Source organism: Cavia porcellus, unplaced genomic scaffold (genome assembly GCF_034190915.1).
Source record: "Cavia porcellus strain 051 isolate PalLab524CR breed Dunkin Hartley unplaced genomic scaffold, mCavPor4.1 scaffold_20, whole genome shotgun sequence".
Classification (NCBI taxonomy): domain Eukaryota; kingdom Metazoa; phylum Chordata; class Mammalia; order Rodentia; family Caviidae; genus Cavia; species Cavia porcellus.
The window spans coordinates 20,897,422-20,924,556 of NW_026947503.1; the positions used below are offsets into that span (position 1 = coordinate 20,897,422).

The 27,135-nt window shown below is 39.2% G+C and overlaps 1 long non-coding RNA gene across 2 annotated transcripts in view; it reads left to right on the forward strand.

The window, feature by feature from the left end:
• The window catches only part of LOC106028546 (uncharacterized), a 40,883-nt gene that overhangs the window by 7,645 nt on the left and 6,103 nt on the right, over positions 1-27,135 (forward strand). The window contains exons 1-2 of one of the 2 annotated variants that reach the window (XR_001202178.3): positions 6,983-7,527; positions 23,194-23,270. This is a non-coding gene — a long non-coding RNA (uncharacterized LOC106028546). Of the gene's footprint in view, positions 1-6,982; positions 7,528-23,193; positions 23,271-27,135 lie in introns of those variants that run through there. The other variant, XR_010041372.1, reaches the window with a different exon arrangement.

The window sequence follows — 27,135 nt, forward strand, 5'->3', positions numbered from 1 at the left end:
TGAAGGATTCTTCACCAGCCTATAGCACTACTGAGAGCTGGTGAAATCTTTCAGATGTCAAACCTGGTGGGAGGAAATTAGGTCACTAGGGATGTGCTCTGGAAGGGAACACTGGGGGCCCTGGGTCATTCCGTTCTCTCTTGCTTCCTGGCTGCCATGAGACAAGCAGCTTTGTTCCCTTCCATGTGCTCCCACCATAAAATGTGGTGCTGACAGAGGCCCAGAAAGAACAGAGCCAACCAACCACGCACTGAAAATTCTGAAACCATGAGCCAAAATAAACCACTCTTCCTTATAAGTTGTTTGTCTCTTTCTCTTGTTATAGTAGAGGAAGCTGCCTCACACAAGCAGATACGCCAAAGTTGAAAACTATTCTTTGAAGATCAGTGCAAAGAAATTGTAGAAAAGGTGTTTACTTCTGCTCCTACTGACCAAGTGAAGAATTAATTACATTACAGAGAGAACAGGGACTGGGGGTTTAGCTCAGCGGTGTAAAGTGCCTGCCTGGCAAGTGTGACATCATGAGTCCGATCCCTGGCACCCTCCCCCCAAAAAAGAGAGACAGAAAGAACAAACATACAAAGAGGAAATGTTAGAAAAAGTGACCAAAAGTGTCAGTCTTACATAGACAGAAGAAATTAAGGCAAAGTTTCAAGCATCAATCTAATTCACCAGGAAATGGACAAGAATGCAATGATTCAAGTCTGTTTGCTGAAATTTAGCTACCTTCTTTGATTTTTGCAGACAAAAAAAGTTGTCAAGATATAATACAAATATATGACAAAATTCCTGGCAATGGTTTTTTAACAAAAAAACTTCAACTATGGAGAGCAGTTATAGCGTTTCAGGGGAGTCTGCCATTAAAGGTGACATTCACTCCTGTGATGGTTTAGATTTAAAAGGTCCCCTCAAAATCTCCCGTTCAGAGGTGGGGCTTTTGGAAACTAATTGGATCAGAGGATGCCTTACTCACCCGTGGACTGCAGTAGGGCCTGCTTAGAAGCGGTCACTGTGTGTCCTGCACCAGTGTATTCCTGCCCGTGGCTTCACGGTGCCTCCCTCCTTGCAATCTGATCCCTAGTTGCTATGGAGTGAGCTGCTGTCTTTCACATGCTCTTCTACTGTTCTACTTCTGACTTGGAACAACCAGCAACCACAAACTGAACTTTCTCAGACACTGAGCCAAAGTAAGCTTCTTCTTTAAGTTCTAAGAGTTGGGAAAAAAAAAGTTCTAGGAGTTGGATATTTTGTCCCAGCAATAGGAAAATGACTAATATGACTCTCATCAGGAGAATAATAATACATATCTTTGCATTATAAAAGCATAAACACTCTCACTTCAGGTACTTTGATCAAATAGCAGGTATTTGCTGTCTGCTTCTCTTCTTGTCTGACAAGGGAGTTTTCTGAATCTCCTTGGACAGAGTTACCTCGCTTGGAAATGTCACCTTCTATTTTCAGATTCTCAAATTTCAACCCAAGAGCCACCCTACTGAGGCTTGTGAAATCTGGGTGATTTGTCTTTGCAGCTTTCTGGGGGGGGGGCATCTCTTCTTCCAAGGGGTTTAATTTTCTCTCTGTCTGCCTCCCCTGGTCCCCTGCCTTGGCTCTGTATCTGTGTGATATTCTAGAGAAAGCAAGGGTCTTTGGGGGTAAGGCAGACCTACTTAGCTTTATCCTGGTCCTGCACACACTAACTATGATTTTAGACAATTCACTCTCTGAGCCTCAATTTTTCTATCTGGGGGAGGAATTTTAAGGGCAATCCCTTATTACTTTTGAAAGGCTGCTCTCTCCTACCCTAAACAATGTAGTAAATGGCATGCTGCTTTGACCCTGCCATTGGGGATCCACAATAAGGTCTCCTCAGAGTTTCATCTCGGGGCTCACTCTTAGATAGTTGTATTGAGAGTGATTATGAGGCTTTGGCTTTGTCCCATGGAAACCAAGGCTCCAGTGATTAACAGCACCTGCCATGGATGAGGAAATAAAGAATGCCAGCCAAGGTAGCGTCACAGTTAGGAACCCTGTTCTCGCCTGTTAGTGGCTGCAGCCAAGCCTGTGCCCCATATCTTAAGGCTACTTTTTATTATGTGCTTGACACAGGCATGGAATAAGATTTAATTATTTAGGTAAATATAAATATAGACTTGGCTACTTTGAATCCTAATTTCTTTCTTTCTTTCTTTCTTTCTTTCTTCTTTCTTTCTGTTCTCTCTCTCTCTCTCTCTCTCTCTCTCTCTCTCTCTCTTTCTTTCTTTCTTTGATCAGGACCTTTGAGGCAGGATCTTAGTTTGAGAGGTGGGCCAAATCTTCAAGAGCTGTTTGGCAACTCTCACAACTGGCAAAATGAAAAGAAATTGGTAAACAGTGTTTTAAAAAATACGCTAAATGCTAAACATTCTGCATTTATTTATGGATCCCAGCAGCCATTTCTCAGGAATAGCAACAGCAATTATCCGGCTGTTCCGAACTTCTAGCCTACTGGTAAGATGGGCTTTTAGAACACATCTGTACTTAAAACGGTCTCTCAGAGTAGATGGACAAACCAGGGCAGAAGTGGCACAGGGAGATCATAAATAAAAGTTGAGCAGAGTCCATGACCAGAGCCTTCCTGAAGCTGACCTCCAGGGGAGTGACTTCCCTCTAGGCACAAGTCGCCCGTCCCTGCACTTCCCAGGCCTGTCCAGACTCTTGGGGGCAAGAATCTCTTACAACCTTTAATGACCAGCTAAGATTAACACAGCCTAAATATGCTTAAATTTCTTTGTTTGAATACTGCATCTTAGAGTAAAAATAAATAAATGAAAAATGAATAGATTCATTCCAATGCAAAAAAATAAATAAGGATTCACTCTTCTGTGCCTGTAAACTACATTTTTTGTATTTCAGAGATTACTCTTGCATGTGGTTGTCAGGAGTTTAGTAAGACATTCAGATTTTCAAAGTTAATCACAATTCTCATGGATCTGCAAACTTCTAATACATCTTTTCAAATCTTGACCTCTGAAAACTTTCCCATAAAATCCTCCATCTCTGATCATTTTGGTGCCCTCCCTGCCACCCTCATTTTACCATGATGTCCTACAGGTGGGAAGGACCGAGGAAGGCTCCCAAGCTGTGGGCACACACGAGTCACAGAGTAAGCAGGAGCACCAGGGCTCTACAGGGCTGTTGGGTCTCCTCCTCCTCCTCTCTTGAAGGAAAATAAATCCAGCTCCTCGTGACCTAGAGAGACATCTAAATCCTCCTTTATCCAGAACAGAGAAATAGTTTTGTACTCTGGATCAGAGCAACCAGCTAGATCCATATTGGAAGATCTGGGTGAAGGAAATCATTTCTGTAGATTGGCATTCTGGGTGAACTTTCCTGAAAGCCCACCTGAAGCTTGAAGGGTGTGGTTCCGGCTCCTGGAGTTTGCCTAGAAGGGCTGCAGAAAAAGTAGGTATTCTGGACCAGAACGTTCAAAACTGGAGTGGATTTTGAGACACAACAGTCTACATTTCAAGCCTCCAGGCTGAAAGAACAGGAGCAAAATCTGTTTACATCAGAAGTAATCATGTCTCATTATTTAGTAATAGTGTCTTTCTCATAGGGATGGAGTGTTCCCTTAAAACTGGTCAAAGCTTAGCTCTGAAATGTCAGCAGCTATTCAGTACCAAGCAGTGGTCACTAAAAAGGGTACTGAACAGAAGCCTAAAGGATCATGAGACATGGTCCTTGAAAAAGACTGCAGCAATTCTGTAATTTAACGTGCACAACTTGGTGTGGCCAATGAACATCACTGGAACTTTGGAGCTTGCTGTATGTCTCCAGCCTGAGTGCTCTGCACTGTACACCCTTTCTTTCTTCTTTTGGTAATTGTCCTAGGGCTGTGCAATTCAGTACATAGACATAGCTATAGTTGTATGTGGCTTTTAAGAACTACATTAATTAAAATTAAACACAATTAAGTCATTTCCTTAGTTGCAATAGATACCTTTGAATGCTCAACAGCTTTGGGTGGCTAATGGCTACCACAGGGAATAGCTCAGATACGGAAAGTTTCTGTCACTCACAAAGTTCTGTGGACATTTACTCAGTGAGGACAGCATGATCTTGGACTTGCATTTCTTTTAAATGATCACTGACTCCCCTCTGTAAAAGGCGGAACAGAACCTTTAACCCCATCTATGCAACTTTGCCTCTGGGCTATTGTTTGTGTATATTTTATTTCTACATTTGTGACAAACTCTGGATGAGTTTTATTGTTTTAAACATTAAGCTTTGATTCATATTACTCATTTTCCTTTTCAGTGCTCTTTTCTACCTATATTACCCTAATTTCATCTAGGGTCATTTTTCTTTTATATCTGAAGAATTTTCTTAGTATTCGTTACTTTTATTTTGTATAAATATACAGATGAAGAATTCCTTTGGGTTTTTGGAAAATATTTTTATTTTGCTTTTACTTTTACAGAATATTTTTATGGTAAAATTGTAAGTTGACATTTTTTTTCCCATAAGCATTTATAATATGCTATTCCACTGTCTGGCCTCTATGAAAGAGGTTATTCGTTCATTTTACTATCACTGTTAAAGGTAATGTATCTTTTCTCTTTGGTTGCCTCCAAGATTTTTCTGTTTATATTTTGTTTTTGTCGATTTGGCTATGATATTGCCTATGTATAGTTTGTATTTATATTCCTTGGAGTTTTTGGTGATTCTGTAACTTCATGTCTGTCTTCATCTTTTGAAAAATTTCAGACAGTATCTCAATACATATTTCATATGTTTCATTTTCTATGTTTTCTCTATATGTCTGGGACCCAATTACATGTGTTAGTCTTTTAATCACGTGTCATATGTTCAGTATGATCTTCTCTGTTTTAAAATCCATTTTAGCTCCATGTTTCAGAATTGATACTTTTATCCTGATCTATTTCATTTTTTCTGCTCTGTCTACTCTTCTATAAGAAGTAAAAACCCATGTTTGATCCACTATCGACATCATCTGTGGCCCCTTTTCTTTTGTCTATGTTTTATCTTGATCTTTGATCAGTTTGTTTTGTAACCTGGCAAGCCTCACAATTCTGGATTGAAAGAAGCCTGCACATGGGTTTATATATAGAAGTTTCAGGTTGTTTTTATTATCTTCCAAATGGTATTGAATTTTCTTCAGGTAGGAAGTCTGAGTACAGGCAGATCAACTTGATCCAATCAGGGACTGAGGGGAATTATCAACAGGCTGATTTGGTAAACTGGGTTACAAGAGTCCCAACCTGTCCAGAACAAGCATTGTTTATGTATATATGTATGTATTTGTTTATTTACAGTACTAAGAGTTAGCTGAATCACTTTAAAGGCTTATTCTGATATATGAGTGACCATTTCTTGGGTGGGAGCCACACAATTCTTTCCACAGTGGAATGATCTTTTGAAGTGAATTCAGGGACACCCAAAGACCCCTCCTCTCTTTCACCATTTCCTTAGTGATGAATGAGAAAGAATCTTGTACAGAGATATAGCAGTGTATAAATGTTCATTGCCTTAAAGTTGGTGATATTTATTTTTCCTGAGATCAAATTTTGGATCTTTCCAAGTTGTAATTGTAGATGATGGATAAATCAACAAACTGCTTTTCTTGTCAAGGAAAATGAGGCCTACAACTTTGATGAGAGAGGAAATAAGGGGATAGAGAAGAAGAAATTGAAGGCTCATGAAATCAGATTCCCCTACTGTGTTTCACAGTGTTCCTTGGACAGCTCAGAAAGTGCAGCCAGTCTTTGGAGGACTGAAGGGCCCAGATTGATCTGGGACGTCAGCATACCTGGCTTTGCCTTTGGGGGGCCCTTCCTCAGGGCCATTCGTCAGGCAAACTGGAGGAACACAGGGCACCCATAATCCATTCTCTTCATTATTCATACACCTGAATCAGCTTGAAGGTGGTGAAGCTGCCGAGGAGAGGATTTGCTCTGGCGTCCTCCAAACTTCATAGAGCGGTGCCAAGGAGAGAAGGGCAAGTTGATCATTAAGGACTTGCCATGTGTAATTCTTTGGTTTGGAAGTTTCACATTGTATTTTCAATTCTCATCATTGCGGGGGTGGGAGCATCATTTTTTTCCAGTTCGTGGCTGAGGAAGCTCATGAAGCTGATGTTCAACAGTTTTGTCATTTAGAAAAAGCAAATGTTCCTTTGTAGACAATAACTGGGCAAGCCTCTTCTAAGGTACGTGGTAATGGAAGCTGAGAAAGCTCCTCAGAGTTTCCTTCTCCTCGGTCCCTTTGTTTTGGCACAAGCTTGCTGGCTGGCTCACCCGTCTGCACTCCCATGTTGAAACACTTACAGAGATTTCTATAGAAAAAGTTGGCTCAGGTCCTTTCTTCTGTTTTAAGTATTTCAAATCCAACTGGAAATGCACTCTATCCTGTCACAGTGTCAAAGGCCCTGTCCTGTCTTCTCAGCTGGCCACTGAGTGTTCCCCAAAGGTGTTAGCAGGCACAGGGCAGATGGTGGCCGCCAGTGAGGTCTGACAGTGCCTGCCCCGCCTAGCTGACTTTGGCCATGCGAGGTACCAGGTTGACCTTGAGACAGTCACTTCCTGTGTTAAATCCTGTGTCCTTCAGATCCCCCGGACAAACTTTTCTTTCCCGTGTTGCCAACTGATTTTGTGACACGTCCAGTCCTGAGAGCCCTGTCCTCAGTCCCTGGCCCAGGAAGGTGGAAGGCACGTGACCCTAGGCGAGGCCCTGGGGAAGGACGCAGTGGGAGGTTCTGTCTAACCTGAAGGCTAAGCCAGACCTCAAGGGTTATGACGCCTGCTCCGTCTGCCTCCCGAGCTTAGGAGCTTCTTCGCGCTCCTGGGCTCTCGCTCCAGTATTTGTGTATACTAAAGGGGAACTAGATGGGGCCAACCTTAAACGGAGCTCCACCTAGTGGAGTTGTTTTTAAATACAAGCGTTTTGCTGCCCAGGCAAACTCTGCACAGGAGCATGCAACAGCCTGAGTTCAGGCCAGGCGCTCAATCAGCAGCAGCATGACTGAGCATTTCCTAGAGCCAACCATGCCGAGGTAACATGTCATGGATTTTCACAGGGTGTTCACTAACTGTGCAAGGATTTCAAAGTCCAGTATATTGAGTTTCACGTGCTCTTCACCAGACCGAGAAGGGTGGAGTTCCTGGCAGCTGGGAAAAGGCAGGGAAGCATAGAAGGCAAGTGTCTGAACGTTTCCACCAAAGATCAGGCCTTGGAAGGTTAAATGCATGCCCTCCCCGTGGAAACAGAACGGGACAGATGACCTGGCAGTGCCAGGCTTCAGAAGCTGGCTGTCACCTGTCCAGAGAGGAAAATCCCCACTCGAATCTGCCCAGGTGGGGCGACTGTTGCAGAGATCTTTAATGCTAAGATGTTTTCAGTGTCAGCTGTGGCACAAGTGAGTTCGGGGACCCCACCCCTCATGTAGAGGCAGCTTGCTAGAATTTTGCAAGATCGGAAACCCAGAGAATGAAAAACTGCTCGGATCAGCACCTCCCACTCAGCCATTCTGTAAGTTCTGTGTGCTAGGGGTCATGTGTTCACTCCCCGTGGCCTCGCAAAGTCTACTCAAACTGGGTGGCTTGACTTGACAGAAATTTCCTCTTAGTTGCAAAAGCCAGAGTCTGCGATTAAGTTATTGACCGGGTCATGTTCTCTCTTTCTGGAGAGCATCTGATGCCTGCCTTTCTCCTCCTTTCTGCGTTGTTAGGGCTCCGTGGTGTTGCTTGGTACCTTCCTCCAGTCTCTGCCTGTTATCTATGTGTGTGTGTGTGTGCGTGTGCACGTGTGCATGTGCATGCGTGTAGGTATGTGTGTGCGTGTTTTCTACTCTTGAAGCATGCCAATCATGTTGCACTGGGGGCTCACCCTCATCTTAACTTATAACACAAAACTAATTCAAGTCTTGCACATCTTTGAGGACGGCTGATTTAACCAAGAAACACGAAGGGACAGAGGCATGTAGGAAACCATAAGTTCAACTTGAGTTGCAAGATAGAATTCCGCATTTCTGTTCTCACAGACCTCTGTAAATGAGGTTCTGTGTGCTATGCCAGAGGAGATCGTAATGCATGAGACTAAATATTATTTTGCTAGGATTAGAAAACGTATTTTAAAGGTAACAATTTTTCTCCAAAAGATAATAAGAGCCCATGATTTATTTGGGGCACTTTCCAGTTTGTGTGCCACTAGCTTGCTGTCTTTATTTTTAGTGGGTGGAGAGGAACTAACTGTGACCTGTCTACTGCAGTGCATTTCCACTCACCTGGAGGGTCAACCTGTTAAATTTTTCTCCAGGCCATTCAATCCAGAGCTCCTCTTTATATATTCTCTGCCAGTAGATAATTCAATACATTCTGTTGCACTAGCACATGTAATAGCCATCTGATTCCTTATGCTGTTGGAAAAACATGTTACTTTCATTGGCAATGTAGGCATGTATGTAATCCCTAAGTGCTGCCCTGAAGGAAATATTGTACTCTTCCTTCCAAATAGATGAGAAGTAATGCTTACTGTTAACTGGCTGCCTTTTATATGCCAGACTTTGAGCTGACCAGTTTATGCACATTATTTTATTTGATCCTTAAAGCAAATTTATATACTGTAAATGCCTCTATTCCTAGCTAACAGATGAGGAAGCTGGCACTTGGATAATCTCACCCTAAATCTCAGAGTTTGTCTGTAGAAGAGCTGGACTTGAAGACTGAATTTATGATTCCAAACTCATATTGGAATGACTCCATTTAATGTGTCCTTCAGGAATCCTGGTGGATTTACCTTGATATGTCTAGTTCTTTTTCCTCTCAGTAATATCTCTCTCTCTCTCTCTCTCTCTCTCTCTCTCTCTGTCTCTCTCTCTTTCTCTCTCTCTCTTTGGTCTTGTTTTGTGGTACTGGGAATTGAACTCAGGACCTTGTGCTTGTCAGGTAGGCGCTGTGGCACTGAGCTATAGGCCCAGCCTCCTCCCACTAATCTTTGACTTACAAGAAAATAACTCTAGGTTTGGGTGCATAGACCAGAGCCCAGTGGTCCAAACCTATTTCAGTGGTCCCACGTTCTACTTTTGACCGCTAGGTGGAGATATACCTATTTTCTCTCCAAAAGATCTTGAACTCTACCATTCATGTTACTGAACTCTTGTCTTTGGGCTCTCAAAATCCAAATGGCTATAGAACCAGAACCAGGTTACTAGCAAATCAGAAAACAGAGAACTTTGTCTATAGACTAACCTATTCATCCTGGAACTTCTCTAAGATTTCTTAAAAGTTTAAAAAAAAAAAGGAAAGAAAAAAGGCCAGTGTGGTGCTACACATCTGTGATTCCAGTTACTTAGGCGGGTGAGACAGAAAGAAAACAAGTTTGGAATCAGCTTGGACAATTTAGCAAACTTAAAAGGACTAAGGATATAGTTACGTGGCAGAGTACTCGCTAATATGTACCAGGCCTGTGTGGGTTTAATCACACACACACACACAGAGTGATTTTAAATGATGGCTAAATCAACAGCTTGCTTATATACAATAAATGTAATAGAGTTGGAGCTACATGACTGTATTTTTGACATATAAAGAACCACATCAGTCTAATAATCATCATAATAAAATTATTTTTCTAACAAAGGTGCAGAGGTGTTGGGCAATGGCCTCAGTAGCTTTTATGAGAACATATCCAGCCTGGGCAAACTATTGAACTATGTACCAGGAGTAGACATTAACTGGAGTATGTAGCATTTATGTAGTGTATAATTGATGTTACTGAACTTTCAGTGATTCATTTACTTATATAACGTGTATTTATTGAGGGCCTTCAAAGTCAGGCCCTGTGCTAGTCCTCAAGGACACACTGGTAATGAAATGCAATGGCCCTTAGCTCATACAGTGCCTGTGCTATAGTAGGTGCACCACAAACAGATGACACCTGCCCTGGGAGGGAGGGGTGTGTGTGTGTGTGTGTGCGTGTGTGTGCATGTGTGTGATGTCCCTTATGGAGAAAATATGTATATTAAATAAGCTCTGTGCAGGCATCAATTATAGGACCATGGTCCAATGAATTTAATGTTAACTAATCAGCAATATGTTCTAACTAAGGAGTTTTTAAATAGAAAACATAGTAAAGCAAGGTTATATATTGCCAATATTTGAAAAAAAAGTGACCAAAAGCTTATAGGAAGCTAACCCTATATTTTCCTTAGGTTTGATGTTCAGCAAGTCAGTGTTCATAGTGACTTTATAAACCGTAATAACTATTAATAGCAAAAATTCTCTCTTTCCTCCCTCCCCCCCACCGCATGTGTGTGTGTGTGTGTGTGTTGTAGTAGGAATAGAAATCCAAATGATCCTGATGAGGACTGGCATTAACAGATGCTTTGTGGGCTCCTCAGCGAGTCACAGGCCCACCAGACAGGATAAAGAATGCATGGATGAGGGTAACTACACAGGGAAGGAAGAAGTTGCTAGATTTTAATGGAACTTCTGATCTGCAGTTCAAATGCTCTGATACTGCCACTTTCCTACAGTACAGCAAGGTACAGATCAGAATGAGAAGAGGGAAGCGAGAGAATTCACGAGTATGTACAAATGCACACACAGGTGGGTGGACACGGAGCACTGACTTGTGTGTTCATGGGGTGACAGAGAAAGGCGACGGAGAAAGCTCCAGCATTGAGTGTGTCACAGTGGGTTTGAAGGGTGGCTACTATTGGTGCTAAACATTTCTTGTTATTTCCCCATTATTGTTAAACCTGTCTCCCTGCGCTAACCAGGGTCAATTGCTAAAGATGACTTCAAAAGTACTTCAGAACTTCTAACCTTACCTGGAGCTGAGCAAAGCATACTGGTATGCTGGGTTCCTTTCTGCACAGCCAATGGGAGAAGAAAGACTAGGAAAAAGTGGGTGGTAGTTGCTAAAAAGAGAAGCTAGACAATTTCTGGGGGTCCTGAAAAGAGAAGCGAAAAGAAATCCATTACCACCCAAAAGTTATTCCAAGATAGTGCCCACAGATAAATGTTCCTATAGCCAACCACCTGAAGACATCCCCCTAAAAGGAGGTCTGGACCTTTGTGACCTACATAAAGAATTCTGGACACTACAGTGAACAGAGCTTGTGAAACTACTGATGCCAACCTGGAAGGACTCATTGATTCACCAAAGCCAGAGAACAAGGAAGAGGACTTGTAAGCTTGAAGGAGAGTACAGTACACACACCTGCTGGAAAACCGCAGGAACTCCTGAGAAGTACTCAATAACGCTTTTGTTTCTCTATCAGGGAAAACAATCTTTCTACTGGGAAGAGTATAATAAAAAGAAGCTTAGTGAGATGTAGGCCCAGAGAGGGAGGAACCCTGCAGCTTCAACATCCTGATGAATGCAGGAATCGGGGAGACCAGGCTTGAATGAGATCTACAGCAGGGTGGAGAGTTTTGCAGGGCAGAGAGAGAGAAATGGCAGACTCCAACAGGGCCTGAGGTAATGATTTCAGAGGGCAGGAGAGGTGAACCTGGGGAGCGTAGGCAAGTTAGTGTTTATTCCCAGCCAAAAATTAGAATTTGACATGAAGCAGTCAGTTTTTCAGCCCTTAGGTCTGAGCGTTAAGAACAAGTGGTGTCAATTTAACCACCTTTTTCTCGTCCCACGGGATGGCTACTAGATTTGCAGATCTGGAAGAGTTTACAGAGATCCTGGATATGGATTTCGGCAAGGATGCTCGTGGTTTCATATACATAAGATGGAGAAATGTGAATTGGGTTATGTCATAAGTCTGGGATGCATGACAAGCTGATATGGAGTGTAGGCCGGCCAACAGCAAGGGGCCTTCCAGTTTCCAAACACAAGAAACAGGCAAAGCAAATCATCAGCAAGAAGCCAGTGATTGAGTAAATTTCTATTATCTCACCTGGTACTGCAAGACCACAGAGGCATTGTTTCCATGAGCAAATCCATTTCTTAAGAGATTAAACCAAGTAATTCCACTAACAGTTCACTTAAAACGTGTATATGAATGTGCATGGCAGCATTACTTTTAACAGTTAAAAGAAAATAACCCAAATGTTTGTAAACTAATGAATGGATAAATAAAATGTAATATGGCCACATTGAAAATTTGTACACTGCACTGCATAGGCATGACACCTCATAAAAGTAAGCAACAGAAAGTGGGGGATGTCCATACAATTGAATAGGAATTGTCAATAAAAAGGAATCGAACACTGATACACCCTACAACATGGATGAGCCTTTGACACATTTGCCAATTGAAAGAAGACAGTCACAAAATACTATATATTGTATGATTTCATTTTAATTTCTTTGTATGAAATACTTTGAACAGATCAAGTTATAGAGCAGAGCGGAAAGATGAGTGGTTGCCTAGGTGGGTTGGAGAAAAATGGAAGTGCTCACTAATGGATGGAGCCTTTACTTAGGAGTGATGAAAAAGGTCTAAAATTGAAGGAGGTTTTACAATTGTGTAAATACACAGAAAGCGACTTTCTGTGCAGTTCAAATGGGTAAATTATATGGTATATGATAGTGGTTCAGAATGGAGAATGTAAATAGCTTTTTAAAAAATTTTATTTAAAGAAAGACTAAACAAAACAGAAAATAGGTAGAAATAATACATACGTTCAGAGAAAAAAGTAAACAGTAAGAAATGACTAGTTGATGTTTACATATTGTCGTATTACAAATAGTTGTTCAAGATACAAAAATGGAACATGTAAAGTGGGAATTCAAACAGCGGGACTGCAAACAGTTCTGTTCAACTGTCCAACAAAAACTTAGAAATATGGTTGTCAATCCTATACACTTAAACATACATGCGGTTATCCATATCTCCATTTATGTTTAGATTAAACAAACTGGAGCAGGTTAAAATCATTCTGAACAAAGAATAATAGTATTGCTGGATTTCACATCATGACACTCTGTGATCAGCACTGGGTACTGTAGTGTTTTTTTTTTAATTTAATTTAAAGAAAGACTAAACAAAACAGAAAACAGGTAGAAATAATACATAATTTGAAAGAAAAAAATAAACACTAAGAAATCACTAGTTGAAGATTACAGATTGTCCTCTTACAAATAGTTATTCAAGATACTAAAGTGGAGCTTATAAAGTGGGGATTCAAACAGTGAGACTGCAACCAGTTCTGTTAAACTATTCAACAAAAGCTTAGAAATATGGTTATTAATCCTATACACTTAAGCATACATGCAGTTATCCATCTCTTCAATTATGTTGAGATTGAATAAACCCAAGAAGATTAATAGCCCTCTGAACAAAGAATAATACTATTGCTGGGTTTCACATTATGACACTCCAGGATCAGCACTGGGTATTTTAGTGTCTCTTTTTCTTCAAAGTATCTGTTCATTTCATCATGTGTCATAAGATCAGTTCTCATAAACTGTTATAGATTCTACACATGCATGAGTCTTTTTTTTATTTAAAGAGAAAAACAAGACAATAAAAGGCTACAAGTAATACAGAATTTCAAGAGAAAAAATATACAGTAAGAATTCACTAGTAAATAGATTACATATTGTCATCTCAGAAACAGTTGTCCAGGTTACAAAATTAAAGCATACAAAGTGGACATTAATATAGAGAGATTGCAGACGGTTCTGTTCAATGATCCAACAAAAACTCACTAATATGGTTTTCTATCTTACCCCCTTAAATACACTTGCAGTTATATCCTTTAGATCACTTTCTTTCCTCCCTGTTTTACGCTAACAATCACACATTTTGGGTTCCATCACTCCCACAGTTCTTATATCTTTTTCTTTGAAGAGGAAAAGAAAAGAAATATATAAAACAAGAAACAAGACAAAACAAAACAGAACCAAAAAAAAACCCAATGTGACAAAGCAAAACAAAGTCAGTTAGAATAGGAGGGTGGACATAGTATATAATGCAAATAGAGATTACTAGATGATCAACAATGGTTACCATTATGCCTCTTGTTATCCTACAAAGAGGTGCCTATATCAGCTGGTATAAAAGAATTGAACAAAACAGTACAAAAAAAGACCAATAAAACCCACATTGGAGACCTTACAGAACTTCAAAAGAAGATAATAGTCAAACCATAATGGGTATCATAGAGTATCTGGTTGCCTTCAAAGTGGTTGCCTATACCCTCAAATTTGATACTATTAAACAAAACAGAATATAGTAAAATCAATCAGGACAAGATGTGGAGAACAATACAAGGGTTCAAATCAGGTTAATAGCAAAACAAAAAAGTTACTATAATATATTCTGGTATTTTTAATTCAATTTTCCCTTAATTAAAAGATACTAAGAAATAAATTAATTTTTTAAAAAAGATAAAAAAGGGGAAGATATTGAGATAAAAAAGAACATATCAATAGAACAACCCAGGTCAGAACCAAACAATTTAAGCATCATTGTGTTTCACCACCAGAGAGCCTGACATTAATAGTAGTTACCATAGTGTCTCTTTCCTTGAAATATTTGAGTCTAACTTCATATACTATAGCATCAAACTTATCAAGACAGTGTGAAACCATTCAAGAGACTGAAAGTATTACAGGGTATTTAGAACCAGCTAACAAACCTATAAAAATTTTTGCTTATACTATTGGATACATTAAAATGTAATAAGATACAACATGTCAAAACTAATGGAAACATATGAACAACAACTTGATGGGGCTTCAAAACAGGATGATATTAAATCAGCACTACCTATTACGCTGTCTTATTTTCTTCAAAATAGCTATTCATAGTATCGCAGACAATAATATAAAGAAACCCAGATTAAAACCATTCCAATTAATGAGTGAAAACATTATATGGCTTCAAACCAGTGTGACTGGGGATCATGATTACCACGTACGTTTATGTATTCTTATCATTACTTACACTAGGGAAACAATTCGGTATTTATGCATGTGAGTTTGATTTATTTCACTTATGAGTATGGTCTCAAGCTGTGTCCATTAATTTATAAATGTCTCAATGTGATCATTCTTTATAGCTGAGTAGTACTCCATTGTATAAAAATACCACAACTTTTTTATTCATTCCTCAGTTGATGGACACTTAGGTTGTTTCCAAGATCTGGCTATTACAAATTGTGCTGCTATAAACATGGGTGCACATATATCACTGTGGTATGATGCTTTCAGCTCTTCTGGGAATATGCCTAGAAGTGGAATAGCTGAGTCAAATGGGACTTCCAGTCCTAGTTTTCTGAGAAATGTCCAGACTGACCTCCACAATGGTTGCACTAGTCTATACTCCCACCAACAGTGCAGGAGAGTTCCTTTTTCCCCACAGCCTCTCCAGAATTTGTTGTTGTTGGTTTTCTTGATCTTGGCCATTCTTTCAGGAGTGAGATGAAATCTCAGTGTGGTTTTAATTTGCATTTCTCTAATGACTAATGATGATGAACATTTTTTCATATATTTATTTGCCATTTGTATTTCTTCATCTGAAAATTGTTTATTCATCTCAGATGCCCATTTTTGGATGGGGTCTTTGAATTTTGGGGGTCTGATTTTTTTTAATTCTTTATATGTTTTAGACAGAAGTCCTTTGTCTGAGGGGCAGTTCACTAAGATTTTTTCCCAGTTTGTGGGTTTTCTTTTCATTATCTTAGAGATTTCTTTTGACATGCAGAAACTTTTTAATAACATGTGATCCCAGTTATTGACTCTGGGAAGTATTTCCCATGCGGTTTGAGTCTTGTTCATGAATTCTCTACCTACCCCTATGTCTTCAAGGTTTTTACCCAATTTGTCTTCCAATAAATTTAGTGTTTATGTTTTAATATTTAGATCTTTGATCCATTTAGAATTTATTTTGGTATATGATAGGCATGGGTCTAGTTTTTAGTTTTCGGCATATGGAGAGCCAGTTTATCCAACATCATTTATTAAAGAGACTGTCGTTCTTCCAGTGAACATGTTTGGCCCCTTTATCAAAGATAAGGTGGTTGAGTGTGTTTGTATCTTCCAATCTATTCCACTGATCTTTGGCTCTGTTTTGATTCCAGTACCATGTTGATTTTACTACAGATGCTTTGTAGTATAACTTCAAGTCAGGGATTGTGATGCTCCTGCCTTGCCTTTGCTGCTTAGAACTGTCTTTGCTATTCTAGGTCTCTTCTCACTCCAGATGAATTTTAGGAGATTATTGGGATTGCATTGAATCTGTATAACAGTTTTGGGAGAATAGCCATTTTTACAATATTTATTCTTCCTATCCATGAGCAAGGGATGTCTTTGCATTTTCTGAGATCATCTTCAACTTCATTTTTCAGTGTATAATAATTTTCCATGTATAGGTCTTTTACTTCTTTTGTGAGAATAATTCCTAAATATTTCATTTTTTTGGTTGCTAGTGTGAAGAGTGGGGCTTCTCTTATTTCTCTCTCTGTGATTTTGTTGTTAGTGTATAGGAATGCTATTGATTTTTGAGTATTGATTTTATATCCAGCCACATTGCTGAATTTATTTATTATATCTAGGAGTCTTTCAATGGAGCTTTGGGGGTCTTCTATGTAGAGTATCATACCATCTGCAGATAGTGATAATATAACTTCTTTTTTTCCTATCTTTACGCCTTTTATTTCTCTCTCTTGTCTAATTGCTCTGGCTAGTATTTCCAGTACCACATTAAATAGGAGCAGTGACAGGGGACAACCTTGTCTTGTGCCTGATTTTAAAGTAAAAGCCTTTAATTTTTGGTCAATTAGTATGATACTGGCTGTTGAATTGTCATAGATGGCCTTTATTATGTTGAGGTAAAGACCATGTATTCCATGGTCTTTTCTGCAAGGTTCTTATCATAAATGAATGTTGTACCTTGTCAAAAGCTTTTTCTGCATCTATAGAGATGATAATGTGATTCTTACTTTTGACTCTATTGATATGGTGGATTACATTTATTGATTTACATATGTTGAACCATTCCTGCATAACTGGGATGAATCCCACTTGGTCATGGTGTATAATCTTCTTGATGATTTGCTGCATTCTATTTACCAATATTTTATTGAGGATTTTTGCATCTGTGTTCATTAGGGAGATCGGTCTGTAGTTCTCTTTTTCAGTTGGGTCTTTCTCAGGTTTTGGTACTAGAGTAATATTTGTTTCCAGGAATGACTTGGGAAAGATAACTTCCCTTTCAATTTCATTGAAGAGTTTGAGGAGTGTCGGCATTAGGTCTTCTTTGTATTTCTTGTAGAATTCTGCAGTGAATCCGTCTAGGCCTGGGCTCTTCTTTGTAGGGAAGGACTTACTTATGTTTTCAATTTCATTAATAGAAATTGGGTTATTCAGCAGTTTTACATCTTCTTGATCTAGCTTTGGTACTTCATATGCTTCTAGGATTCTGTCTATTTCTTCTGGGTTATGAAACCTTTGAGAGTAGAGGTTTTTGAAATAGGTGTTGATGATCTTCTGTATTTCTATTGGGTCTGTAGTGATTTTACCGTTTTCATTCCTTATTGCATGAATTTGAGCTTTTTCTTCCCTTTTTTTAAATAAGGCTGGCTAAGGGCTTATCAATTTTATTTATTCTTTCAAAGAACCAACTCTTTGATTCATTGATTTTTTGAATTGTTTTCTTAGTCTCTATTGCATTGATTTCTGCTCTGATTTTTATTATTTCCTCTCTTGGCTTTGGGCTTGACTTGCTCTTCTTTTTCTAGATGTTTGAGGTGTAACATCAGGTTATTTATTTGTATTTGTTCTGTTTTCCTGATGTGGGAATTAAGTGCAATAAATTTTCCTCTGAGGACAGCTTTCATTGCATCCCACAGATTCTGGGAAGTTGTATTTGTGTTTTCATTTGTTTGTAGGTATCGTTTAATTTCTTCTTTAATTTCCTCTGTGACCCACTGATTACTCAAGAGTGTGTTATTCAGTTTCCATGTGTTTGTGGGATTTTTGCAGTATATTTTATCATTAATTTCTAATTTCATAGCACTATGATCCGATAACATGCAAGGGATAATTTCAACTCTTTTGCATTTATTTAAATATGTTCTGTGAGTTAATATATGGTCTATTTTAGAGAATGACCCATGTACTGCTGAGAAGAATGTGTATTCTGTTGTTGTTGGGTGGAACATTCTGTATATGTCTATCAATTCCATTTATTCACAGGTGTGATTTAGTTCTTTTATTTCTTTGCTGATTTTCTGTCTGGTTGATCTGTCCATTGGTGTCAATGGTGTGTTAAAATCACCTGTTATAATTGTATTACTGCTAATTTGATTTTTCATTTCTGTTAGTACTTGTTTTATATAACTGGGTGCTCTGGAATTTGGTGCATATATATTTAAGATTATTATCGGGGCTGGGGGTTTAGCTCAGCGGTGTAAGCACCTGCCTTGCAAGCAGGCAGTCGTGAGTTCAATCCCTGGTACCGATAAAAAGGAAAAAGACAAAAAAAAAAAAAAAAGATTATTATCTCCTCCTCTTGAAGTTTTCCCTTAACCAGTATGTAGTGACCTTCTGTATCTCTTCTGATCATTATTGGTTTGAAGTTCACATTATCTGCAAACAGAATAGCTACCCCCACTTTTTTTTTTTGGATTTCTGTTGCATGGAGTATTGTTTTCCATCCTTTGACTTTCAGTCTGTGAGTAGCCTTTTGGGTTTGATGAGTTTCTTGTAGACAGCATATGGTTGGATTTTGTTTCTTGATGCATTCTGCCAGTCTATTTCTTTTAATTGGTGCATTGAGACCATTTATGTTAATGGTTATAACTGTTATATATTGGTTTATTGCTGACATGTTATATTTCTGCCATTGCATCTTTATCTTTCTGTTCTGCTTAATTGTCTGCTCTGTTTAGTGGTTTTTTCCTAAGTGTATCTAAGGTGTCTTTCAGTATTCTTTGCAGGATTGGCTTGGTGATCATGAAGTTCTTCAGCTGTTCTTTGTCATGGAAGTATTTTATTTCTCCATTGATTTTGAAGGACAGTTTTACAGGGTACATCAGTCTAGGTTGGAAATCATTTTCCTTTAGGATCTGAAATACTTCACTCCATGCTCTTCTTGCCTTTATTGTTTGTGTTGAGAAGTCTGCTGTCATTCTGAACCTATAAAAATTTTCCTTTATAGATGATCTGTCTTTTCTCTCTGATAGCTTTTAATATTCTATTCTTTCATTTGATTTCTAGGATGGTGATTATTATATGTCTGTGTGTAGTTTTATTTTGGTTATGGCTATTTGGAATTCTATATGCTTCATTGATCCTGAGATCCAATTTCATGTTTGGGAAATTTTCAGCTATTACTTCTCTAAATATCCTCTTGACATCCTTTATGTTGTCTCCTTCTTTTTCATTTATCCCTATCAACCTCATGTTGTTTTTCTCTGCGTCATCTTGCAGGTGTTGAATTGTTATTTCTTGATTTCTTGTTATTTTTAAAAGATCTTTCCTTTCCTGTTCACTGGCTGCAATCTTGTCTTCAAGGTCCAAAATTCTATTTTCGCATGCATTGAGGCAGTTTTTACAACTTTCAATGGAATTTTTGATTTCCTGTATATCTCTTTGTATCTGTTTTATATATTCTGTTTGTTTCTTATATTGTTCATCCAGGGATTCTATCTTTTTGTTTAGTTCCTCCAATTTTTTAACTGTGTCTTCTTTAGATATGTTCAGCATCTCCTTCATTTCTTTTATCATTTCTTCTTTTACCTGAGAGATTATTTCTAGTTTGAATTCCTTTAAAGCTTCCCGGAGTTGCTTCTTTATTTCAGTTACTATTGTTTCAGGTATTTCAGGTATGTGGCATGTATTTTCTTCTATGTACCTGGCTCCTAGGCTTTCTTGGGATGGGCTGGATGTTTGAGATTGCATTTTGGCCTTTTGTTTTGTCATTTTCCTATATTTCCCTGTTTCAAGTGTTGTTACAGATTTTCCCCTGGGTGTGTTGAGGATTGTCTCTTATGACCTGGGCTCTTGGGACTCCTCTGGTAGTGTAGCTCCCTCCTTGGGTAGTGGAGCCCCTGGATTAAAAGAGAGTTGCCAGGCTCCTCTCAGGTAGACTTAAAGCCTCTTCAAGCTGCACAGTTTCCCCCTCTGGTAGCAAAGCTCCCCTGAGGGAAAGAAGGCCATCTGGTGTGGTCCAGGCCACCCCAAATCCTGCTAAGCCCAATCTAGTGTGGCTGCAAGTCCAGAGGACCCTCAACCCACCAAAGCCAGGATCTCATACTCTCCCAGGGATTGGATGTTGTGGAGTCATCTAGTTCCTTGGATGGCAAAACTCCCCAGGCTGATAGAGGGTCCCCCTATGGCCTAGGTAGGCCTCAAACCTCCTCAGCAGGGCTGCTCCCTCCTCCAGGCAGTGGCAGTAGTGCTGGTGCTCTCCAGGTCAAAATAAGGTCACAGACAAGGCTGGAGCAGGTTCCAGCGGCTCAGCCCAGCTCCCTCCTTCTGGCTGGCAGCTGTGGTGCACTCCTCTGGCTGGAGAGGTGGTGGGCGGGGCTGAATGGACTCCTTCCTCTTGGCTGTTGTCTCTCCTTCCCGTAGGCCCCTGTGGTACACTCCTCCGGCTCACATGCATGAGTCTTAACATGTATTTCTATCCTTTCTATATTAGAGGGAGAAACAAAACAAAGCAAGACAAAACAAAACATATTCCTATAAACACATGAAAAGAAAAAGACATGTAAGACCATTGTACAAGGAGTTCTACCATAATTCCTGTGTTGTCTCTTGTTATCTTTCATAGAATTGGCTATATCATCAGTACAATCAGTACATAACAGTATTAATAAAAACACAACTTTGTATATAATATAGAACTTCAAAAACTGGCAGTTATCAAACCAGAATGTGTATTGTTGAGTCTTGTCATCTTCAGTATATTTGCCTATACTCTCAGACTTGATACTATCAATCATACCAGTTTTGAATAAAATCTTCACTGCCTCATTTCTGTTATGCTCTTTTTGGCATCAGTTGTCTGCTTATCTTCTTCATTCTGTTTTCTGCTCTATTCATTGAGGCCTCTCTGCCACTGTTCCTGAAATCTTAGTACTTTTCTCTCTCTCTAGAATGCCCTGCAGTATTCTCTGTAGAGTTGGATTGATGGTTGCAAATTTCCCAAGTTCCTCTTTGTCTTGGAAGCATCTTGTTTCTCCATTAATTTCTAGAGACCGTTTAGCAGGGTATATCAATCTGGGCTGGAGATTATTTTCTTTCAGGGGTTAGAATATTTCACTCCAGGCTCTTCTTGACTTGATGGTTTGTGTCGAGAAGTCTGCCATTTTTCTGATGGGCCTTCCTTTATAGGTGACCTGTTTCTTGTCTCTAACAGCTTTTAATATTCTGTTCTTATATTGAATTTCTGGGATCTTGATTATTATATTCCTGGGTGTAGCTCTGTTTTGGTTGTAGATGGCTGGAGTTCTGTATGCCTCAAACATCAGAATATCATTTCCTTTTCTTATGTTTGGGAAGTTTTCCTTAATTATTTCTGTGAATAACCTTTGTAGTTCCTTTGTTTGTATCCCAGCTTCTTCATTTACATTCTTTATTCTCAAGTTATAGACCCTTTTGTCATCTTCTAGCCTTTGTATTTTTACTGCTTGTTTCCTTGTTATTTTTAAAAAGTTTTCCCTTTCATACTCCAACTTTGCAAAATTGTCCTCCAGTTTGGATAATCTATTCTTAGTTTCTTTCAAGCTGATTTGCCATCTTTCCATAGAGTTTTTACTTTCCTGGTGATCTCTCTGAATCTGCTTCATGTATTCTATTTTTTTTTATATTCTCCACAAAATGGTTCTCTCCTGTGTTTGAGTTCCTCCCTTCTTCCATCTGTGTCTGCTTGAGGGATGCTTAGTATCTCTTTTATTAATCTTCTTATATCTTGTTTATTTGGCTAAATATCTCACTTTTGAACTCATCTATGAGGTCCTGAATATATCTCTCTCTTTTTTTTTTTTTTGGTCTCTTTTCATTTTTATCGGTACCAGGGATCAAACTCACGACCACACACTTGCAAGGCAGGCACTTATGCCACTGAGCTAAATCCCCAGCCCCTTAAATATATCTTTTTATGTCCACTGGTGCTGTGTCTGACATGTTTGCTGTTCTCATTCTCCTTTGTATTTACCTATCCTGGGTCAATGTTCTCAGGGTTTGAATCTGGGGACTTTTTGTTTTGCTTCCTCTTCCCATCTTTTTTGGCTTCTTCCAGGAGGCCCCAGTTTCTTTCTTTGTTGGTTACAATTCTTCTGAAGTCGCTGGCTAGATGAACCTTCACACTGCAGTGTGTTAGTGAGTTGCAGACAGGGACAGCGTATGCTGGCCTCTCCCCTCCAGATCAGTCAAGCTGCTGTGGCCTGCACTACTGTATTACTTTGCAATGCCTCCCTCCAGACCAGCCAAACCTCTGAGGCCCCACTGGGCCAGTGTGGTTAGTGTGTGCCACAGCTGCAGGGACTTGACCTCATACAACCTACTGGGTCTCAGCCAGGTTATGTGACCCAGACCTAGCTCACTCCACCAATCCCATTCGGGAAGGGAACAATTGACTGAAGTTACTATTGCCCCTTGTACTTGCCAGTTCTGCCTGGTCCCAGAATGTCATCTACCGGAGCCCACCTATTTATGGAATGGCTCCACTCCTGTCACTCACCACATGTCCATGTAGGCTCCCCGCCAACTCAGCTCTCCATTGGGCTCGCTGACCCCTGAACTCAATGTAACTGCACCTCAAGTGAGTTGAAGTGGTGGGACCTTGAAAGGCTCAGCCAGTTGCAGTGGGACCTCGGCCAGTTGTGGTGGGACCCCGGCCAGTTGCAGCAGGGCCTCGGCCAGTCGAAGTGGGACCTCTTGGCAAGTTGCAGCGGGACCCCGGCAAGTCACAGCATCAGCCAGTTGCAGCGGGTCCTTGGATGGTCGGCAAGTCACCTTAATTTCTTCTTGGGATGAGAGAATTCATCTCTCTCTGTTTGGGACTCCCCACTCTGTATTATGTTGAATTCTAAGTTGACTATCAGAGAGCTTCTGTAGCCAGTTGTTATCTATCCACCATCTTTGCTCCTCACAAGTCTCTGTTTTCGTAAATAGCTTTTTATAGTAAAGATATTGTTGTTGTTTTGTTATTATTTGTTGTATTAGGGATTGAACCCAGGGCTTTGGCACACATCTCTTCCTGCTTTTATTTTTGTTTTGACACAGGGTCTTGAAGAGTTACCTGGGCTAGGCTTAAACTTACTATCCTCCAGCCTTGGCCTCCCAGAGTTCTGGAATTACAGGTATGTACCACCACATCCAGCAGTAAAGATAGCATTTAAAAATGTGAACTCCACTGGTAGACACACATCTATACAATTCCAGTATACTCTGGTTGGTCCCATATCAAAGTTCTATGAATTTACACATTTACTTGTCATCTGCTCTGCCTCCTGGCACATTCCTCTAAGGAAGGAATTGTAGTTGGGCCTTTTTTATTTGTTTGTTTGTTTGTTTTTTGTTTCTTGGAGACAAAGTCTCACTCTGTAGTTTAGGCTGGCCTTGAACTCACTAAGTAGCCAATCTTCATGCCTCAGCCTGTTGAGTGCTAGGATTACAGGCATGCACCACCATGCCTGGCTGGATTGGCGATTTTTGTGTACCCAGCTTCTAACACAGTTCTTAGCCCACAAGAGACATTGCTAAGTGCCCTTGAATGGCTGATAAGTTGGTATCATGCTAGCTGGCAACGAGCTAAAGGCAAGGGAAACAGACCCTCAGAGTGCTGTTTTTGTATAAACATGATATCGAGTATTTCTTTAAAGTCAATCCTTCACTTAAATCCTTTCTATTATTAAAATGCCAAAAATGGCCAAAAAGAAAAAGAAAAGCTATCACAAATCTGTATTTTGCAAACATTTATTCAGTATTAAAAACAAAACAGATAATGCACATTACATGTAAGCATTCTTTCTGCCTGGTCAGGGTGAGGTAGAGATTTTGTTGGTTTGTTTCTTCTGGGGACTGAACTTCATCCATTACACTGAGCTAAATTTCCAGCCTCTTTTCCTCTATCCTCCCCTTTCTCTCCTCCTCTTCTCCCTTCCTCCTTCCTTTTTCCCTCCCTTTCCTCTCTCTCTCTCTCTTTTTCTTTCTTTCTTTCTTTCTTTCTTTCTTTCTTTCTTTCTTTCTTTCTTTCCTCCCTTCCTTTCTTTCTTTCCTTCCTTTCTTTCTTTCCTTATTTACTTTGTTTTAAGATAAGAGTCTCACTAAATTACTGTAAATTGCCCCGGCTTGTGATCCTTATACTTCAGTCTCCTGAGGTGGAGTTTCTAAGAGTACCATAAAGTTTGGTGGGGGAGGGTTGTGGGAGGGGAGTTTTTGTTTTTTTGGTTTGTTTGTTTTTGAGTCAGGGTCTCACTATGGAGCTCAGGCTGGCTTTGAACGTATAGCAATCCTCTGTGTCAGCCTCCTGAGTGCTGGGATTATGTATACTGTGTATCACCACACCAGGTGAGTACCACAGAGTTATGAGTGAACGTATGATATCCTTTTTCTTTATGACTCTTTACTATTAAGCATTGGTTTCTGTTACTGCACAAGAGTTTCCAGTTCCACAGTTAGGCTCAAAATTCCCCAAAACTATCTTTTCACTGTTTCATGCATGTGAATGAGTGACTGCACGTATTCAGTGTCCTATGCTGCTAATCAAACTCTTTGAGTCTTCTTGTTCTATGAATCATGGCTATTGCAGTTCCATAAGCTTCCCATGGCTAATCTGCCCTGGATGAGAAATTAACAATTCAAGTCCATCTGTAAGAAAAACTTCTTTATTCAATACAAAATGTAGCCCAGAACAAGTGGTGCAACATTAACCACATTTTCCTTTTTGATGAAATTATTGCTAGATTTGCAAATCTTCTTTGACAACCCTAACGGCATTACTATCCAAAGGAATCCTGTCTCTTTGGAATTTAGCTTTTAGCATATGTGTTGCAGAGGGGAAAATGAGCTTCACTAAGGTTATTTCCCACTTCTCAGAGAGACAAAATCCAAAACTGCAACAATATATTGATTGATAGTATAATCTAGTTGAAGGAGAATTTGATAACAGCTAACAAAACTATATATATTCATTACCTCTTGACGTACACACAATCTCACTTCTAGTAATCTTTTCCAAAGATATGCTCTTGAAAATGAGAAACATATGCACAGGACTTTTCATTATACATTACAAGTGTTAAAAACAGGAAATAGCTCAAAAATCCATTAGCTGGGTAACAGTTTTATACACCAAGGTATACATTAAAGTACCATGCAGCTGCAAAAAAGAATAAGAAATTCTCTAGTTACTAATACAAGTGAGAATTATTTTTAAGTGCAATCTAAGTACAGAATATGTACGTGATAGATCATGTTTTTTCTAAGAGTAGAAAGAATGAATTTGTGTGCACACATATTCAATTATATCAAAATAATTGAAAAGCAAGCACATTTTTTAGAAATTACCAAAGAGAGGGAGACAATAGAAGGGGACAGATAGACTTTTCTGAGTGATCTTATCTTATATTTATGACTTTTAACTGTATATATGTCAAGTTAAATCCAAAATTAAATACATATGGAAAAACTATTAAAAATCAAACAGTAAATCCCAAATAAACCTAAATGTATGTTGATTGACAATCACCTGAAAAAGACTTTAAAACACTAACTATAGACTTCCAGTGAAAACAATACACATATATCCCAAGTACTAAAACCACACACACACACACACACACACACACTATACAAAGAACCCTTAAAGACTGCTCAGTAACCATATTATTGGCAATAATATATATTATTTTTAACTATTATTTTGGACATATTTGTAAGAAAAAATAAATAAATTATACTATCATTAGGAAGCAATGTTTTACCACAAAGAAAAAAGAGATAAAAATATAAAATTTCAAAGGAATAAAATTCCTACAGTCCTAATTTTGATTTACAGAAATCGGTATAAATTCATAATATATATTATCTTTTAAAAATGTATTTTTTAGTTTCTTTCACTAAAATATCTAAAAATAACCCTCCAAATCACAAAATGTACTCTCAGTGTGCAGACTCTGTCTCCTCTCTCTGTCCCTGTCTGCCTGTCTGTCTGTCTGTCTCTCTCTCTCTCTCTCTCTCTCTCTCTCTCTCTCTCTCTCTCTGAGGCAGGCTTTTACTACGTAGTTCACACTGGTCTTGAACTCACTCTGTAGTCCAGGCTGCCTTTGAATTCACTCACAGGGATCCTTCTGCTTCAGCCTCCTGAATGCTGGGATGACAGGAATGTGACACCATCCCTGGCCAGACGGTGGTCTTTAAATACTGTTTACCAGTGACGGGAAACAGGGCTCCCTCACAGAGTAGCTGACTCCAGTCCAGAGGCAGGAGATGTGGAATAGTGCCTAAAACATTTCCTCATATAAGAAAGAGAAGAAGGCATCTAAGACCATTAGGGTTATGTTTAAAGAATACAGGAACTGGTTTGAAGCATCCCATTCATCAACAGAGAGACAGTTTGAACATTAAAAAGAACAGTAATGAATGAAACATCTGAATTGTGTTAAAACCTATGAGTTCATTTCTTTAAAAAAGCCTTAACAGTCATCTTAGGCAGTTACTAGGCGGGTCTCTATTTGTTCGAAAAACTGGTAAATATGGTAAAGAATTAAGCATTTATTCTGCCTTTTCTATGTAAACAATACTTCAAGGTAACCAAATATTTGTTAAGTGAAAGTTATTCTTTATAGAATTTCACTTAATATTTATTAAGAGAACTATCTTTATATTAAATACAGAGAACAAGGAAACATACTGAGTAACAGAAAGGATACAGTTAGAAAAATTCAGAATGTGAGAAAAGCTACAGGACCAGTGATTCACTGTTCTTGAATGAATAAATGGCAAAAGGGAAAAATAGAAAGAAAGGAAGGAAAGTTCGAGAATAAAGCTTACTTAAGAGACCCACCAAGCAAGTGCAATTTAAGGCTTTTGCTTGGGTTCTGGTTTGGTGCACTAATAAAAACCCATGAGGACATTAGAGACGTCTTAATACTGGTATCTGATGATACTGAAGTCATTATGATATTGTGGCATTTTTAAATGGTAAGCAACTGAGGTGGGGGG